General features: G+C 42.8%; 1 protein-coding gene across 12 annotated transcripts in view; it reads left to right on the top strand.

The window, feature by feature from the left end:
• The first annotated feature begins 6,117 nt into the window (after positions 1-6,117).
• Positions 6,118-17,915, top strand: part of PPP6R3 (protein phosphatase 6 regulatory subunit 3) — a 50,548-nt gene continuing 38,750 nt past the window's right edge. For 5 of the 12 annotated variants that reach the window (XM_041421190.1, XM_041421193.1, XM_041421194.1 and 2 more), the window contains exon 1: positions 6,129-6,265. The gene's annotated coding sequence lies outside the window, so the exon portion shown is untranslated. Of the gene's footprint in view, positions 6,266-6,367; positions 6,513-17,915 lie in introns of those variants that run through there. The other 7 variants (XM_041421191.1, XM_041421187.1, XM_041421189.1 and 4 more) reach the window with 6 other exon arrangements.

The raw sequence follows: 17,915 nt of genomic DNA, 5'->3' as shown, positions 1-17,915 counted from the left end.
AATAAGGTCTATGGAGTTTCCAACAAATTGTGTCAAATTGCCTTTTGACCTCTGCTCTTTTAGAAAATGGATGGGAAGAAATTGGTTCTTTGCCCATACTGCTGGCACACCTTGCCAGCCTTCAGCATCCTCCTCGAAAAAGAGAGGATCCCAAGAGGGATGGTTTTGATTAGTCAGGACAGCTTTCCTGTGCAGCCACCCAGCAAGCTCCCATGCCTGCATGCTGGGCCCACACTGTGCACTTTGCTGGCAGGTCAGCAAAGTTAATAGCAAAGTTAAGGTTGTGTCTGCTTTTTGCTCCCAGGTGTTATGCCATTGATTGCTAGTGCTGGGCAGGTGGGAGAAAAAGATGACCAATACTCATATATGGTCTCCCATGGAAGGGGGATGGCCAAAGCTCTCAAGTGAAAACAAAATGGGTTGGTGCCAAAACCTCCCTCCATGCCTACGTTCTTTCCAGCAGGGCCACAGGCACGGTATGGAGGTCCAACCCTACTCCCCAGCAGCTTTGCCTATGCTAATAGGATCAATGCTTGAAATGAGATTAGAAAACTGAACTTGAACATTTTGTTTCAACTAAATGGATTAACCTGTGGGTCTGGTGCAGTCAAACATCCATGTTCACCCTCAGGAGCATAACCATGAAGTTATTGTTCAGAAATGCTCCTTCTCTCTTCTTAAAGCTACTTAGTTTTCGCAATTTTAATAAGATGTTGAGCTAAACATTAAATCATTAAAATTCTTTAATAGGCTTTATTCTCTCCTGAACTATAAGATGAACAATGGATTTTGTAAGGGCTATGTTTAAACCAGAGGTGTTTCTGTCTTGGCTGACCTTACTCTATAAATATTCTTTCAGTGTTAACTGGTGCAAGGCACCCAGTAGTCCCTCCTTTTCTGTGTCTGTTTCCTACATGTAACTGTCAGTGCTCAGAAGAGTAAACCTCAACCAGATTATAAGAGGTTAAGCTATGTCTTCATTTTATGCCTGAGTTGATTGAACAGCCAGATATCACCACTGGGAGGTTTAGCTCCAGACCTGTGTGCAGGTGTTCCCACTGCCTTGCAGGCACTGGTGCTTCCCTGTGCATGTGGGAAACCAAAGTCTGCAATCTGGGTAAACTGGAAACAAATAAGCCCTCATAGGGTCCCTCAGCTGCCCTGGGGAGACAGAGGGAAGACAACATATTGGTAGGGACAGGACTATGGTTGTCTTGGCAGAGCTGAAGCAGAAACACACCTCACATGCTCATGGTCTGACATTATGGTAAGAGCAGCAGCAATTAATGGTGAAATGCTGCTGAAAGGCTTCAGTCCTGCCTGCCCTCCTCTGCTGTCATATCCAGCAATTGCAGAGCCACAGGACAAGCTGGCTTGGCAGGCTGTGCCACTCTTGGGAAGACAAGTTTGTTCTCCCAGGTGTGGCAGAGCTGCTGAGTCACAGCAAGCCCTAAGAAATGGTTCCCCTGGCACCTGCAGGGAGCCCACCTGAGCCCACCAGCTCCTGGAGGGAGCACAGCTGTGGCTGAGGGGTTAAAGGTGCACACTGGGGAAACACACTCAGCATCCTTTGAGGGGGTGACAGTGGCTGAGCAGGCTGATTATTTGTGATTTTTTAATTTGCCTATCACTTTATGCTAAGGAAGTGGCTTCCTTGAGGGAGTACAGGAATTCGTCAGCAGTGCTGTCTCAAAGAGCCACAGGCAGCAGCCATCACCAAGTTAAGATACTGACACTTGAAACCCTGGTCTAGTGATTTAGTAAAATACCATCAAGCTTCCATTGCCTAAAAGTTAGAGTTCTCCTGCCAGCAATAAAATACTACAGTCACCTGAAGCAGGCCAGGTTTTTGTTTCTGATTTGCCTGTAATCACAGGCACAGGAATGGTGCAGAGATCTTCAGATTTGCACATAACTCCCAGGGATAAAGGAATGGGATTTCACTCTTTTGCCTCTGGTTCAGCTTACTGTGTGATGTTGGGCAAGCCACATAACCTCCCCATTTCCCCCAGCTGTTCAGTAGTGTTTTGAGACCCTCTTTGTAGACATGAAGAGTTTCTACCTTGAGGTAGTAGTGCCCTGGCATTAGCAACTTACGTGGGTCATGGCAGCTCCACCTGGACAACTGTAGTTTTAAAAAATAATTGCACAAAATCAAGATTTAGAAATATATTGATAGGAAATCTCTAAGACAAAAACAGGGCCTATGAAGTCCCAAACTTTTCTGGAATTGTGATGGTGGTGATAGGACCCTTGAAAATCAGATATGTGCCAGTGCAAATATTATCCTGCCTCTTCTGAGTTGAGATGCATCCCTTACTGCCAGGGCACATTTGCTCATGATATAGCAGCACAGTTTACACTTAGTTATCTGTGAGGACAAGCTTAATGTTTACAGGAACTACACTAGGTACCTAACTATTTTACTGTTATAGCTGTTCTACACTCAAGCTATTAATCCCCCCTCCAGATACCACTTCTAGTGTTGTTGTATTATATATTATATATATGCATATATATATAAATATATATTATAATCTCATTATCCTTTTAACAACCTACCTGCTTGTCCTGGGGATGCCATTTAACATGGTACACTCATCCATCCATTGTTTAGACCCATTCTTTCCTGTTAAGTCTCTACTCACAATTTCCAGCATCTTTCCTACACGCTGTCATTGACAACAGAACTAAAACTGCCTCTACATACTTTATATTGTGAAATCTCCATTTGTTTTAGGTAGTAATAGTAGGTACTCTTTGCTGGAACATACAAGTGGCAGGACATAAACAAAACCACCCCACAAAAAAAGCCAGTCACAGTGAAAGGAAAAAAAAAAAAAAAAACAAAAAGAAGACAGCTAAAATACATGTGGAACAAATACAGTCTAGAGAGCTTTCTGGACTGACCACCAGCTGAAATGAAATGATGAATAAAGAAACAATGTCCCATTTCATGTTGATTGTTTTGAGGATAATCCTTTTTTTTTTTTTTTTGTTACATTTTACTAAATAAATCTGCTTGCATGAAAAAGAATGCAAAAACCAGGCTGTACACTCAGAGACCTAATTGTCTAACTCTGTTCAGTAGATATCAGCAAATACATTTCATGCTGCTGAGTTTTTACCATGAGTTTGTGACACATTAAGATCACATGTATCCATAACTGCTGCAGCTCCACTGACTTATTCAGGCAGAATGAGACGATCATGTGTCTGTGCTGGCAGCCAGCAATATCCTATTAACAGAAACAACCCACCAGGCTCACAGCTTGGGAGGGCTTCTGTTCACAGGGGTTGTGTAAAACAGGGATGTTTCACTGAGCAGAAATATACTGATATACTGAAGGGGGGCAAGCACAAGCACAGCTCTTAGTAGGATAATGCACACTGCAACTCAGTCTTTGGGAGAAGCAGTAATGCCTGAAGAGGGGACAGGAGCCAAAGCTTGGTCAACTAGTAGGAAAGATACAGGAACACAAAGAAAGCTGATATTTTGGCCAGCTTTTTATGCAATAAGCATTATGAAACCAAGCACCTGAGCAGCTGGCAAGAGTTTCCTGGACAAAGCACAAAGGCCAGGCCACATTAGCCTGTTTGCAGCTTTTGTAAATCCGGTAGCTACTTTTTCCTTAGAAACAAGTGAATTAACCTTTCTGTATTTAGAGAAACCCCAAGCAGCCTATATCTTGTTTTGAAATTCTTGAACAGAATTGTGAAGGAGAAGATTGGAGTCCCTCTGATCTGACAAGGACACACACAGAAAGGTAAGCAAAGGCTGTAAATTGTTTACACTGCTATTACACTGTCCATTTGTCCAAACCCCAAGATGTTTTATGTAGAGACATGCTCCCGCTCCCATTAGCACCTTATTCTTGTAGACCAAGGTTTGAGCCCATTTCTAGCTTGGACCACTGAAAAAGGTGCTGCTTTCTGCAGCAGCACCCTCAATATTTGTCTCTTTGTAATATCACTCCTTTGTCTTAATGGGAGCAGACCTGCTGATTGTTTTCCAGTAGGATGTGAGTACGGCTATACTGAGCGTAACTTTGTCAGATGAGCATGTGAGAGATGTGAAGATACATTATTCACAGTGGAGTTGCTTTATCCTAGACTGCTGATTCATAATGAAGTTAAAGAAATATATTGTTTTCCCCTCCCTTTGGTACACGAAATAAACACAGTGCTACCCTTTAGTTTTCATGTCCTCTACACGAAAGGCCTTCAAGAACTACCCTAATGCTAAACTATCATTTCAGTTCTGTTGTTTCTTTCTCCAGTGTAACTAAATAAATTGATGAGTCCTTGCCTTGAGTAGCCCATGCCCTCTTAACAAGAAACCAGCCAAAACCACATTGAAACCTGACAAAACCCCGTTGAAGCCAGGCAAAAGCCCACCAAAACCAGACAAAGCCTGTGGACACCAGGCAAGGCAGGTACCTGATGGTAACCTGCTGCCCACAGGCGATGTGCCGCTGACCACAGCCGGGTGGTGTCCAACAGGGACACGGATGTCATCCTGACAGTGACATTCTGAAACCTGAGGGGCCAAGGGGCTGGAGCCAGAGGGTCACCACCTTTTTGGGCAGGGGTGATTTGGGAGGCTTTGTGAGTGCAGGTCAAAAGCATCCTGGCTGGCCAGAATTTGTTCATGCCTGTAAGACACGGGGCGCTCAACACGCACCGTGGGTGTCCTGTGTCACCTGTGGGGCACAGGGGGCTGCCTGTTCAGGTGTGTGTGTGCCACCTGAGCCTTCCAGCGGAGGCCCTTGCCCGCCGTGCTCAGCCAAGCCGGGCTGCAGGCAGCAGCCACACCAGCGGCTCCGCAGGCGGCACACGGGGAGGTTTGCCAAGGCTGAGGCACAGCATCTCACACAGTTCATTCCGGAGCACTTCGGGCTCTGTCGGGAATTGTGTGGCCACAGAACCAGGGCAGTGATTGTCCTCCTGTACTGGGCACTGGTGAGGCCACACCTTGAGGGCTGTGTCCAGTTCTGGACCCCTCAGTGCAGGAAAGACATTGAGGGGCTGCAGTGAATCCAGAGAAGGGCAATGGAGAAGGGTCTGGAGCACAAGTCCTGTGAGGTGTGGCTGAGGGAGCCGGGGGTGTTCAGCCTGGGGAAAAGAAGGCTCAAGGGTGACACTATTGCTCTCTACAACTGCCTGAAAGGAGGCTGGAGCCAGGTGGGGGTTGGCATCTTCTCCCAGCCAACAAGCAGGATAGGAGGAAATGACCTGAAGTTGCACCACTGGATATTAGGAAAAATGTCTTCACTGAAGAAATTGCCATGAATTAAGAACAGGCTTCCCAAGAAGTGGTGCAATCAACATCCCTGCAAGTGTTCAAAAGGCAGGTGGAACTTGGGGACATGGTTTAGTGATAAGCAAGGCGGTGTTGCTGGTTGACACCTGGACTTGATCACCTTCAAGTAGGTCATTTCGAACCTTAACGAACCTATGGTTTTATAAAACACACTCTGCCGCGTCTTAGGCGGCGTTGGAGGCCTCACGGGCACCTGCACGGCGGCAGGCCCAGGAGAAGGCGAGTCCCGCAGGTGCAGAAGGCGGGCAAAGGCACCGTCACCGTCACCGTCACCGTCACCGCCGCCGCGCCCCCGGCGGGCGCTCTGACACCGGGCCCCCCCCCCACGGCCCCTCGCGCGCCGCCGCCCTGTTGTCAGGCAGTTTGGCGCCCGCGCGCGCCCCGAGGGCGTGGCCCCGGCCGCTGGCCAATGGCGAGGCGCGGCGGGTGAAGCTGCGGGACGGACGCCACCGCTGGCTCCCGCCTCACCCCGCCGCGGCCTCCGAGCGCCTCGGCTCCGGATTGGACAGAACGGGTTTATTTTTGAAAGGAATCTGCTTTCTCTATTGGCCGAGAGAGACGCCTGTCAGCGTGACGTTGCCTTGTTGCTAGGCTGGGAAGGTGGGAATCGAGGTGCACCCGCCCCGTGCGCTGATTGGCCAACGGGAAGCCGAGAGCCCGCCGCCATCCGCGTCCCACCCTGTCGCAGTCGCGCAGGCGGGTGACTGACATTGGCCAGACGGCCAGTGAGAGGCAGAGCTTCGCACAGCGCCCAATAAGATGGGGCGAACCGGGGAGAAGGGCGGTGCCGGGGCGAGGTGATTGGCAGGTGGGCGGAGGCAGAGGAGGGCTCGCCGGAGCTGCCATGTCCGCCATCTTGGAGCGTCGGTGATGGTGGCGAGCGGAGGTTTTCCCGCCTGAGCGGAGGCACCCGGGGCCTGTGGCGGGGGACGCGCTGCCGAGGTACGGCCGGGACGGCGCCGCGATCTCCGCTCCGCCGCTTCCAGGGGAGCGGCGCTCCGGCGGCGGCTCCTCCGCGGCGGCGCGGGCCTGGCGCCNGGAGGCCGGGCCCCGCGGCGGAGCCTCCCTGCCCGCCGCCGCCGGCCCGGGCTGCCGCGGGGGGTTCTCCGCCGGGACGCTTGGGCTGCTCGGGGCCGTAACGAGGCGGCTTCTTGGAAATGTGGAGGTTTAAGAGCGTGGCGGTGTTTGGGTAAGGTTTAGCCGCTGTTAAATGCGTTTGGCAAAATCTCGCTTAGAACCTGCCAGGTTTTCTGGTTTTGTTTTTTGTTGGTTGCTAAGAACTTTCCGAAGTGTGAGAGGGAATTGGTGTTGTAGTCTATTTAGTGTCATACGAGACTATCTTGTGTGACATAAGTGCGATTGAGGCTAAAGATCATTTCTGTCAGCAGAAATGTTGTTTAAGTCAGAGCAGTGGGATACTTTAAATGGGTGTGTTGCTATTTTAAAAAAGTGTTCTGAGTGGAGAAGACTTAGGAGTAGGTGGATAGCTTTTGAAAGGAATCCTTTGAGATGTTGACAACTTAAAAATGAAAGCTTGTGTTACTTGCTGGTGATGGTATTACTTAGGTTTTGAACGTTCTTCAGTGGAATGAGTCTAAGTGTACTCTTAACAGTGCAGTGTGTTTTTGGATTGCACAAATACCTGTGTAGTTTTTTTCTGGGATGCTGAAAGATGGGAAGTCTCTCTGTTTCAGTGTTCCAGAAAGATTGCTGAAGTTATTTGAACTGAATGGTCTATTTCCAGTGCAGCAGACATTCAAATAAAACTCTGATTACTTAGCTCTGTGTTATTTATGTTTTCAGTAGCAAGCCATGGACTAACTGAAGCTTGCAAAAGTTTCTTTATTATACAAGCAGAAAATAACACTGCAGAATTACCTTTCAATACATAAATTGTTAATGAGACGCCATGCAAAAGTGATATCCAGGTTACATGTTTTTCTTGACAGTTTGTATTTTTAAGTACTTGTTTAGGTTCACATAAATTACTTGTTGTGTCCATCTGTGATATTACTTGAACATAAGGGATTCTTCTTATTTGCTTTCTGTTTGAAAAGCAGAATGTATAGGCATCGAATCCTGCACTGTCTGGAGTTACTAAAGAAATTTATTTTCTAAAGCTACTTGGAAATACAGTTTTGGCCAGAAAAACTGTTGATGAGGTCTGCTTACAATGACCAAGGAAAGCATTGAATGAATTGAAAGGTGTAGTTTAGAAATTCCAGAAAACCAACCTGTTTAACAGGAATGCCTTTAAGTAGGGTAGTGCATCACAGCTTCTTTACAAGCCAGATAGATTTGTGTGTAAACTGCTGTAAGCATCCCAGCTTTGGATTTTTTAAAAATACAGTTCAAGTAGCTGTTATTCCCTTATGGAATTAAAGATAGTGAGTAGTTTGTGTGTCTCTTCACAGTACTGCCTGCAAACTGCTCCCTTCTGCTGAGTTGCTGAAGTGAGCAAAAGTGACTTTTTCCTGTGGAATGTTTCTGCCTTGCACTTAAGGGAGGTGATGCTATAGCCTCTGTACCACTCAGAGAATCAGATTGTGTTCCAAGAGTGAAATTCAAGTGAATTAGTACATGGAACCTGAATTTAGCAGAATTAGAGCAGAAGTTTGTGTACGTAGCTTTATTATTGACAGATGTTTATGGAGTGAACTCTGTTGTTATGGCTCAACATCTTTGCTTATTTACTCAGCTTAAGCCTGATGTGCATGTACTGTGAAATGCTAAAGAGCTGGCTCCAAACCAACCAGTCAGGAGGTTGGGAAAGTCAGAAGGGAGAAATGTGTTGAAAAAGTATCTGATCCCCTTTCCCTTCTGTCCATTAATATCCTGTTTTGTCCAAGTGCTTAAAAGCCTTGAAGTATGTACTTAACTCCACAGTTAAAGATGGAAGCTAAAAAATGGCTTATTGCAATATGGTTGCAAAGAGCAGTGTTTCAGCATAGTGCACAACATCTTTGTAGGTGGGAGGCTTTTGTATTCACTTTTCTTGGGTAACTGAGTTGATTTTTGGCCTTTGGGACCATGGTGGAAACCATGGCTTTTGTGCTTGGGCAGAAGAGGTGCTGCTGTGTGCATGGTGATCTCTTTCTGTGGTGAGGTAGGATGGCTTCAGCACATTGTGTGCCCTCTAGATTAGTTTTTTGTAGTAGCACCTTCACCTGTGGTCCCTAAACTTGCTGTGTACTCCACTGTGTCCAGGTTTAGGAGTACTGTGTTAGCTCAGGTTAATATCTCACACCCAGATGTCTGGTTGGGTTGTCCTAAGAGCAAGATGTAGAGCCATTGTTTCTGGCAAAACTTTTCACAATAATAAAACAAGTATGGGTAAATGAGAAATAATATCTTGCTTGTGTCTTCTTATTTTGGTAAGTTGGAGGAAGAGAGCAAAGAACTTGAGAAACTAGTGATCCTGATATTTTTGGAGTGCGAAGCAAGTCTGAAAGATCAAGGAGAAGATGCACAGAGAACATGAACATCATGTTGAAGGCTCTGCATAGCATGTTTAATTGTTTCTGTAGCGTGTCAGGGTGCCAGCATCTGTTTTAGAAACCATATGCTACTAAGCAACTGAAGTAAAATATTTTTCTACTCTTGGATATTGTGTGTAGCTTTATAGCTAGTTTGGGACACTTCTCAGGAAGTGGAATAGACTGACTTGAAAAGATTGGGAGGACATGTGGTTGAAGCTTGCCTGTTTATGGAATAGCTTTTCACATAATATTGGCAAAAAAATTGTTGGTATGAAATACAAGACTTTTTGTGACCCTTGATTATTCAATAGCTTACATAACATGCCAAGAAGCACGTTTGAAATGGTATATGTGATTTGGAATAGGTGAAAAAGTTCCTGCCTAACCCTTTGACTTTTTTTTTTTTCTTGCTGTTCATATGGTCATCCCTTAATTCTGTTAAATGGATGTTTCTTTTCCTCTTAAATTTGAAATGCTCAGTGTCAAATCTGTGGAATATGTTGCATGCCAGCTGTGGAAAAGAATAGCAAAAGCACCTTAGCATACAACTTTACAGACCAGTGAAGCTGTAACACTCCACTGGAGGGGAGATTTATGTTTAGGCCTGTAGGCAGAATGGCAGACAAGAGTGCCTGGGAAATGCCAAGTGGGGATTTGATTAATGAAGGGAAGGAGAGTGAAAAAGGAAAATAAAAAATGTATGTGTGCACAAGCAGAAACTGCCCAGTGGTGAGATTTGAGGATGGATTAGTTTCCTTGAAAGGTTCTTAAAACTTTAGCCAATTTCATTTTGAACGAGATGGTTCCAAACATTTATGCTTAAGTGTATGTCTGTGAGGAGGTGGAGTGCACGGCCTGGTGGTCTCTTGCCTGTTTCCACTGGCCCTTCTTCAAAATGAGCGCAGGAACACCATAAGCCATCCCTTGTCACCTGTGCCAAAAGATGCTTTTAAACGTGAAAAAACCTCTAAAGCCCTTTTAGGATGCCCAGGCCTGTCCTAGGTGAGGCTTGAGAGATGGCCATTTGGTTTCCAGTTTGGTAATAAAGTAATAAAGTTGGGATGGGGAATGAAATCTTCAAAATTTTTTTGGTAAAAAGTAGTTTGTTACCAAACTAAAGTTAATTAAATATGCTCTAGAATAGCTATTTCAGTACTAAAAGCATTCTGATTGTTAATTGCAGAAGTGAATCCCAGGCTTCCCACCCTTTACACGGTGGGAGAGTGTCCTTCTTGAGTGACCATTGGCAGGATTTCTAACTGGATACCAGTATATAAAATGAGATTTTGTTGTACAAATTTAACTTCTCCTGTGGGTTTTTGAAGTGAATCCCATTATTTCCTAAACTATTCTGCAAACGTACATGATGCCCCTTTAGAAGGGCAAAGCCCAAGACTAATCCTCAGTTGTGCTGCACATTTCTCTCTTGTGGGAGTAACCTAACTGATAGATTAAAAGCTTCAAGTAGTGCTTTATGCAGTGGCTGTAGGCAATGCTAGTGCAGGTGTGATTGCATTTTCCCTTGTGTTGTGGCTGGTTTGAGCCTTTGTTAGAGCAGAAAACAAGGGAGTAGCAGATACTCTCAAGGCTTGCCTTGCTACAAGTTATTATTTCAGTTCTGTTTGCCTTGTGAAAGGGGTGTAAGCCACTGCCTCTGCTGGGTGGATTTCTGCATCTTTGTAGCAGAGTGCTAATACAATTAGTGATACTCATAGAAACGGTGAAAATACGATGCTGTTTGCTTTTTTTATAAGTGTAGAGGAAACCAATTCTTGTGTTTCCAATATATTTAGTGCAGGGGAAAAAAGGGGTCTTGTGTGGGGTGGTTTTTTGTGTGTGGGTTTTTTTTTTTTCAATGACTCTAAGTTTCATTAAGGCAAAAATCATAGGTTAGGTATTGGTGACAAAACTCATTCCTTCTGTGATTTGCAGAAATAGGGCTTTCCATATTCTGTTCTTGCTTACCATGTACCTACTACTTGGACCAGTTACCAATCTTAAGATTCAGCTGTAAACTTTAGGTCTGGTTTGAACTGCATAATTTGAATTCATGTTATTTCTTCTGCTACTGTCTTGACGGACTTGCTGGATGTCCATGTAACTGAAAGCTAAGTCTTCTAGAAAATAAAAAGTAGTAGGTTGCTTTTGACAACTTTAGCTGTTGTCACCAAACTTACTGGAAAAGGATGGGAAATTTAGAGACAGCTAAAACAAGGCTGTGGCGGTGGCAGGAACAGATCCACTTTTCAAGTAAGGGGGGCTCCTACTGATGTAAGCCTCTCCTTCCCCGAGGAGACTCAAGGTCCATGGCATGTCACTGTTGGTCAGTCTGGATGGAAGTGCACCTAGAAGTTGCAGTAGCTCAGGGGTTTTGTTCCCGTCGGCCATGTTTGTCTTTCTCTGCTCTTTCTGGCTCTTACAAAGGAGGAGTTTGTCACTGCTCATGGCAGCTTGAGGGGTGATGACATGTAGAGGTCTTTTCCTGTCCGTGAGGGACAGCTGTAGAAGGTACAGTGACCTGGCTGTGAAGTGTCAGTTCTTCCTTTTGGCTGTGACAAGCAAACACCCATCAAAGGATCCTTCTCTGTGTGTCCTTGATGCTGATGATAGGCTCTTTGTTACAGCTTTAATCCATATCTAAATAGCAAAAAATTGTTCACTGAGCACTGTATTTGGTGAGATCTGTTTGATAAAGGAGATGGTAAAAGTAACATTAATGAGAGATCTGCATTTCTTAATGATCAACATAAAAAAAACTAAATGTGGCTTTTCAGGCTGCTTGCTTGTGCTCTCAGGGCTAATGCTCTCTTCTAGAGTCACAATATGAAAGTTTATACATTTTTTTTGATACGAGTAATATGTGATTGAAGATTGAACTTACAACTTCTCAACCCATTAATCCTTGATTGCTTTAGTTACTCAGTAGTTGTGCCAGGTGCAGTTGTCTTAATAAGACTTCAGTCATAGATTGGCACATACTTTTTTCCCTGGGCCTGCTTCATCCAGCATGCCCTCCTGCTGTACTTAAATATGACTTATTTTGAGAACAAAAACCAAAGAACTTTAACATAGCTGGAGTGAATACCAGCTACACTTGGCTTTGATGCTCTACTTCAAAAATGCAAATTTATAATTTGCAAAAATGCAAGATATAAGTATAAATTAATCCCTAATGCCTTAGTTATTGACTAGGGAATTTACTTGCCCAGATTGGAATTGGAGAGATGGGATATTGAAGGCAGACAAGAATAATTCTGAATCTTTTATGTATGAGAATGTCTGTGGAAAAAGATTCAAAGTGAGAAAAACCCATGGGGTTTATGTATTTACTTATTTATATATTTATTTATTATAGGAAACACCTGCAGATGTTTTTCACTATGGGAAACTGGATGCCTTTTAGGTCATAACAGAAAGCAATGGTGTTAATACTTGTACAAGATTTTTTTTCTTTGTAGTGCCCTGATCGGTCTTCCCGTCTTCTGGATTTGGGAATTTTGAAGTTTAGCTTGTAATCCTAGCTGTAAGGCTGGAGATTAGAATGCAGTGGGGTTGGGTTTTTTTCCCTCCCATGTTGAAGTTGTAGCCCCATGCAGCCAGGAATGAAATTATTTACAGAGGCAGTAAAAGGTTGTAATGTGGTGCTGATCTCATTCTCATAAGAAGGGTTTATAGGTTATCCAAATGTGTAACTTAAATAAAAAAACTATTGTAGTTGGTGAACATTGAGTGAAACCACCTAAGAAGTCTTGTTATAGACTTCAAGGCATTTCAGAATTAATTAATTTCTGTGCCACTTGGCATAGCAGTAACTTGACTTTTTGGAATGATAATAAGACTGTCTTGACAAAAGTCTGTGTGGAACCCTAAATGTTACTGGAAAGAATAGAAGACTTAAGTTCAGGTCTTAAGTAAATTGATTTCTAAGTCTTTGGCTCAGCAGGGTATTTCTCTTTAGGGCTTTATCATGTAATGCTGTAATAAATACCATTTTAAATTCTGAGCTTGCATTTTAAATAGCTTGGTTTCTTTGAAACTTTATGCTTTAAATCCCTTGAGTAGGCGTAGGGCAGAGAAGTGTCACTGTAGTTTTGTGTAACTATAACCTATCAGTGCTGTTTTCAGTCTTGCTTTGGGATTAGTTTTAACAGTGTGTGTTCAGTAATTCTTAGTAAAGTAACACTTAGTGAGAGTTGAGGCTCTTCTTGCAGCAGGAGAAAACTGTTGGCAGATAGATTGGTAGCTAAGAGAAAACTTGTAGGAAGGAACGGCTGCTGAAAGTACGGTGGTGAGTTAACTGTGTGGTAGCCCTCTCTTGAAAGGGCACAAAGAAAATGAAAGAGAAAACAGTTGGAGGAAGGGTCATTTCAGAAGGACACTGTGTCCCTTAACTGTGTCATGTTGCTTGAATGGGTTTTTTAATTTTGGATTTTATTATTTTGAAGATTGCAGAGAAAATAGTAGTTTTGGCTTTTTTTTTAATGGAACTTGAGGGTTTTTTTTCATTAAACTAGGGTGAGTGTTGCACTTGGAAGAAGTGTCTTCTTCTGTTAGGCAGTCTTGATTTTTGTACTGTTGTCCAGCAAAATAGAAGTTCCATGGGAAGGGCATTACTTCTGTTCAGTGGAGACACCAGAGGCACCTGTGCCTAAAAAAAGTGTGATTGCTCTGTGTGTGAGGTTTGTAAAAGGACAGCATGGCAAAACTCAGTTACTGGAGCCTCCAAAATAGAAATTGCCTGTGGGAGGAGGGAATGGGAAAGAAAAATAGCATTAGCTTATTAGCCACTTCAAGCTTCACTGGGAAGGCTTTTTGCACTCAAGTTTCATGATTTTGCTGGGTTTCTGTTTTCTTTTCTGAAACATATTTTTGCACATACATAAATAAAAATGACGGCAATTCATTAAACTTATGTAGGTGAGAATTGGTGAAATTTTCCCATTCAAAACATTATTTTCTTAGTTTTCTAAGATGAGTGTCAGAAAAGTCAAGCTGGTCATGCTTTTTTAAAGCTTATTGTTTAAGTTACTGGACAGTTGTCTTTGTAGCACTCTGTATTATGGAAGGAGGATATTCAGTCACTTTTCAGCTGTCTTAGTCTTTGATAAGTTAATCTGACTGTTCAGCATCAAGTTCTTAATTGACATTTCATGTGTATTAGAATATTTTTCTTTTCTAAGTACATACCTTCATCTTCAGGATGCCTGCAGAGGTGGGGAAGCTGTTGTGTAGGCTGCTTTTCCTGGATATTTAGAGTTTGTTCTGTGAAGGAAAGTAGTGTTCTTGTTTGGTTAAAGGCTCAAATAAAGCTGTAAGATTGGCACCAGGCTGGGGAAGATTCCAGGTGGCACTAAAGCATTTTGGTAAATGCAGATACCAAAACCTAGAAAAGTGAATATGCTAAAGTAGCATCACTCTGCCTGTATCTAGGTGCTGCTTCTGTGTTTTATTTCTCATGCTTTATTTCTCTTTGTTCTCTACTTTTGTCCTAGGGGTTGTATTGTTAAACTTGAAAATGCTGGTATTGTAGAAAAAAGTATAGATGGGACTTAAGCTCTTTGGTAAATCAAGTCAATTTAGTAGTCTTTGCCCATGAGCAAATCAAAATAAAAGATGCTTTAACTTGCTTAAATTAAAGATTAAAAGAAGAAATATCTTCAACTTTTCTGTTCATGGTGTTGGATTTGAACACACTTTGAAGTGTTAAGGATTCTAACTTTCATTCTCAAAAGCAAAATATGCTTATGATACTGTCATTAAGGGAATATTTAGCTTATATGTGCATTTGGGGGGGTTGAATAGTTCTGTCAGTTTTTTCAGTATATGGTAGCATTTCTTGATATCTTAATAAAAAGAACTTGAGAGCTTGCAACTGTGAAAACTTATTTTAATGGCTTTGTAAAGCTTAGTATGAGGAAAACCAGGAATATGCTCTTACCCACAACCTTTAACTAGTACAGGTCATGTAAATTACAATGAAAATTCAGGCTACCTGAACAACAGGTCCCAGAAACTTGAATTGAAGTGTTAAGCAAGAAGTTACAAATTGCTTTGGTTTTAATTCTGAAGTTGCTGTTTTCATGCCAGAGTCCACTGCCGTTCTGGCAGCAGCTGTAGCTGACTGAAACTTCAGGAGGCAAAACACTGATGTGCTCCTGGAAGCTGCTGACTTCCATTTCTAGACCGCAAATGGTCTTTAAGTTTTCTTTTTAACAAGACTGGCATTTTACATGAAAAAAAAATAAAGCAAATAATAGACATGAATGCACTGTCTATACAGAAAGAACAGTGGTGTCCTGGTTAGAAGTTGCTGAAGTAGCTTTCTTTTGCCTCCATGTATTTTTCATGTGCCTCAAAATCTGATTTATGTCCAACTTTCAAGGCCTAATCCACAAGGGGAATAGGAGGATGAACTTGAGAAAAAAAAAATCCAAACTCATGCTGTCTTTGAACTAATACAGTGAACAGAATAAAACACATGCTTATAAAAGAAACCTCTGGTAAAATTCATGCCTTTCAACTTAAGGCTGTGACTTTAAGTTACAGTAATTGTTTCTAAAACATTCAAACAAAAAAGTTAAATTTACTGCTAAAACAGTCAGTGTTTCTGGGGTTTTTTGCATTTCCAGAGTAGCAGTATGGGAATTCAGAACTCATTTACACTTGCAAATTATCAGCTGGTTGAGAACTGATGCTGAATTGTCCAAATTCAGCATCACCCATCTTATTTATCTGATTCAGGAGAGCTTTTACTCTTGTCATCCTGAGCAGGCTTGTGGTGATATAATTTAGGGCAAAGATGGAGGAGTCAGATCCTGGTTGTGCTGTCCCTAATGGTATGTTCCCTCTTCCTTGGCTGCACTGGCCCTGGTGATTGGTAGACCCTTTGAGTTGTTCCATCCCATGGCCATGGCAGAAAAACTCTTCTCTCCCTTCTTCCTCATGCATTTGCCACTTCTGGAGTAGGTTTTTTCATTTAGAAATGTCTTGGCAGAAGTTTCATCACTGTTGGGGAGCCAACAGAGGGTGACTGCACAGCAAGGGGTAGAACAAAGCTGCTTTGCATAAGCTAATTTAGCATCCTAAAAGACCTGTGAGAGACCATGGGGATTTTCAGTCCTTATCCTCATTCTCACTGTGGATGGTGACATTGCAGCATACAAATGTATCCTCTAAGCAAGGTGTTGAGAACTGATAGCCAAAGCATTTGAAGTTTAAGTCCTGACCTAAGTGAGATGCTTCGTAGTGTTTAAAAATTGCCTTGGTTGTCATGATGATTTTTCTGTCAACTTAATTAGCTCACAAATGAGAATTCTAGACTAGTTCAGATGCACCAATGTCTTGGCCCTTCAGCTCTCACCACTACCAAATTGATGGTTTTGGACAACACTTTCAGGTCAAGTTTCTTTGAGAATCAACTGTCCAAGGGGTTACTTAAAAGTTTTTGGGAGGAGATGTTCCTGATTGTGTGGTAACACATGCGTGTTCCAAGGAGTGCACATTTCTCACCTGACATTTGGAGAGGTGTGGTAGGGAACAATGCTGAGTCTTAAACTACGAATGCACAGTGCTCTGCCAAAATGTTACATTAAACAGTTTTGTGTTGCTAGCCTGTCATTTCACTGGGGGGTCTTTCTGGGCCAGTAAGCCAGTGGAAGAAGGGAAAATATTCTCCTGTTTGTGCTTCAGCTGTTTTTCGCGTGTGTTGCATAAAAATTTTTGTACTTGTTCTGGCCTAGAGAGGTGATAGAACTAAACCATCCCATGTCCTGTGCTTCCCTTTACTAATTGTATCCAGGTCCTTACATTCGAGAAGAGAGGCTGGTGTTCTGCTAGTGGTTTTGTCAAGCTTATGTAACAACTATTTCTGATATATGAAGTTATATAAGTTAAGGCATGCAGAGAATTACTGTAAGAGCAGCACTATTCAGGAGCTTGCAGTTCTTGCACTTTTTTACCAGGGTGGACAAATGTTACATTGGTTTCCATTAGTAGTAGAGACACTTGTTTAATTTCAGTGTTTGGCCCGATAGAGATGCATGGGAATGGTTTTAGAAACAGACATGGCCCAGTTCATGCAGCATTGATAAAATTAGTTTAGTCCTCTTCATGGCAATTGGTCACATAGTGGGTAACTTTTCTTATCTAAAATTGTGTGAATAAAGTTTGTTAGGTAATACTTAAAACAGACTTTGCCGTGCTTTTGCATTTCATGTGAAGATGGATCCTACCCTGGGTGGTTTGTCTTGCTTTATTTTCTGGGTATATCACATAAACATGAACATGGGTGTGGTCCTGGTTGTGATGAGTCTTCATAGTTCTGTGTTGGAATGTAATCCATCTGTACACATGCCAATACTTCCATCCTGCCTTGGCGTGTTACCTTCAGGTCTAAGGTTTTAACCCTCCATCATTGGGTACTTCTTCATGTCAGGACTGTTTTAACTTGGCTGAACTATTGCTGAATGTAAGCCATCCATGGATGTAGAAAAGTCAGATTTAAATAGACTTGAATCTCATCCAGTCAGATGATTCTTTTTTCACATTATTTTGTAGAAATAACTCCTGTGGGTTTTTGGGGGTAGGGGTTTGTCCCTTTTTTCATAATGCAGTACCTAATCTGTCCTGCAGAGAGGAACAGTCTGAGTTAATAAACCATATGTACCACTTAGTGTAAGTCAGTCTTTAGACCAGCCTCTGTACTCTTGTAGATTGAGGTGGACTGAAAAAGCCCTGATTGACCAGAGCAGGGTTCTGGTGGAACAACCTTCACAGGGTATGCTACAACACATGTACTCCAAGTATCTTGCTAATTTTAATTATATTGGTGTCTCTGATTTACTGTGTCATCCTACTGTGTTGAATTCAGAAGCTAACTGTTCTGGTGCTAGACAATGGTATTTAGACACTGAAGTCTTCAGGCAGAAAGCAGAGTAGAGGAAAAACACAGGCATCCTTGTAATAAGGGGAGTAAGAATAGTGGTTTTCATTTGGAGAGTTCCACTAGCAATTGAAATCTGTGGATCTTAAGAATGTGTAAACTCTTCTGAAAGTGCATTAAGCTAAGCAGGTTTCTTACTTTGTTTCCACGTGACGTAACTGAAGAAGTGATG

This window comes from Onychostruthus taczanowskii, unplaced genomic scaffold, assembly GCF_017590055.1.
Source record: "Onychostruthus taczanowskii isolate IOZ18803 unplaced genomic scaffold, ASM1759005v1 scaffold69, whole genome shotgun sequence".
In the NCBI taxonomy this organism is placed as follows: Eukaryota; Metazoa; Chordata; class Aves; order Passeriformes; family Passeridae; genus Onychostruthus; species Onychostruthus taczanowskii.
This window is presented reverse-complemented; position numbering and strand designations above follow the sequence as displayed.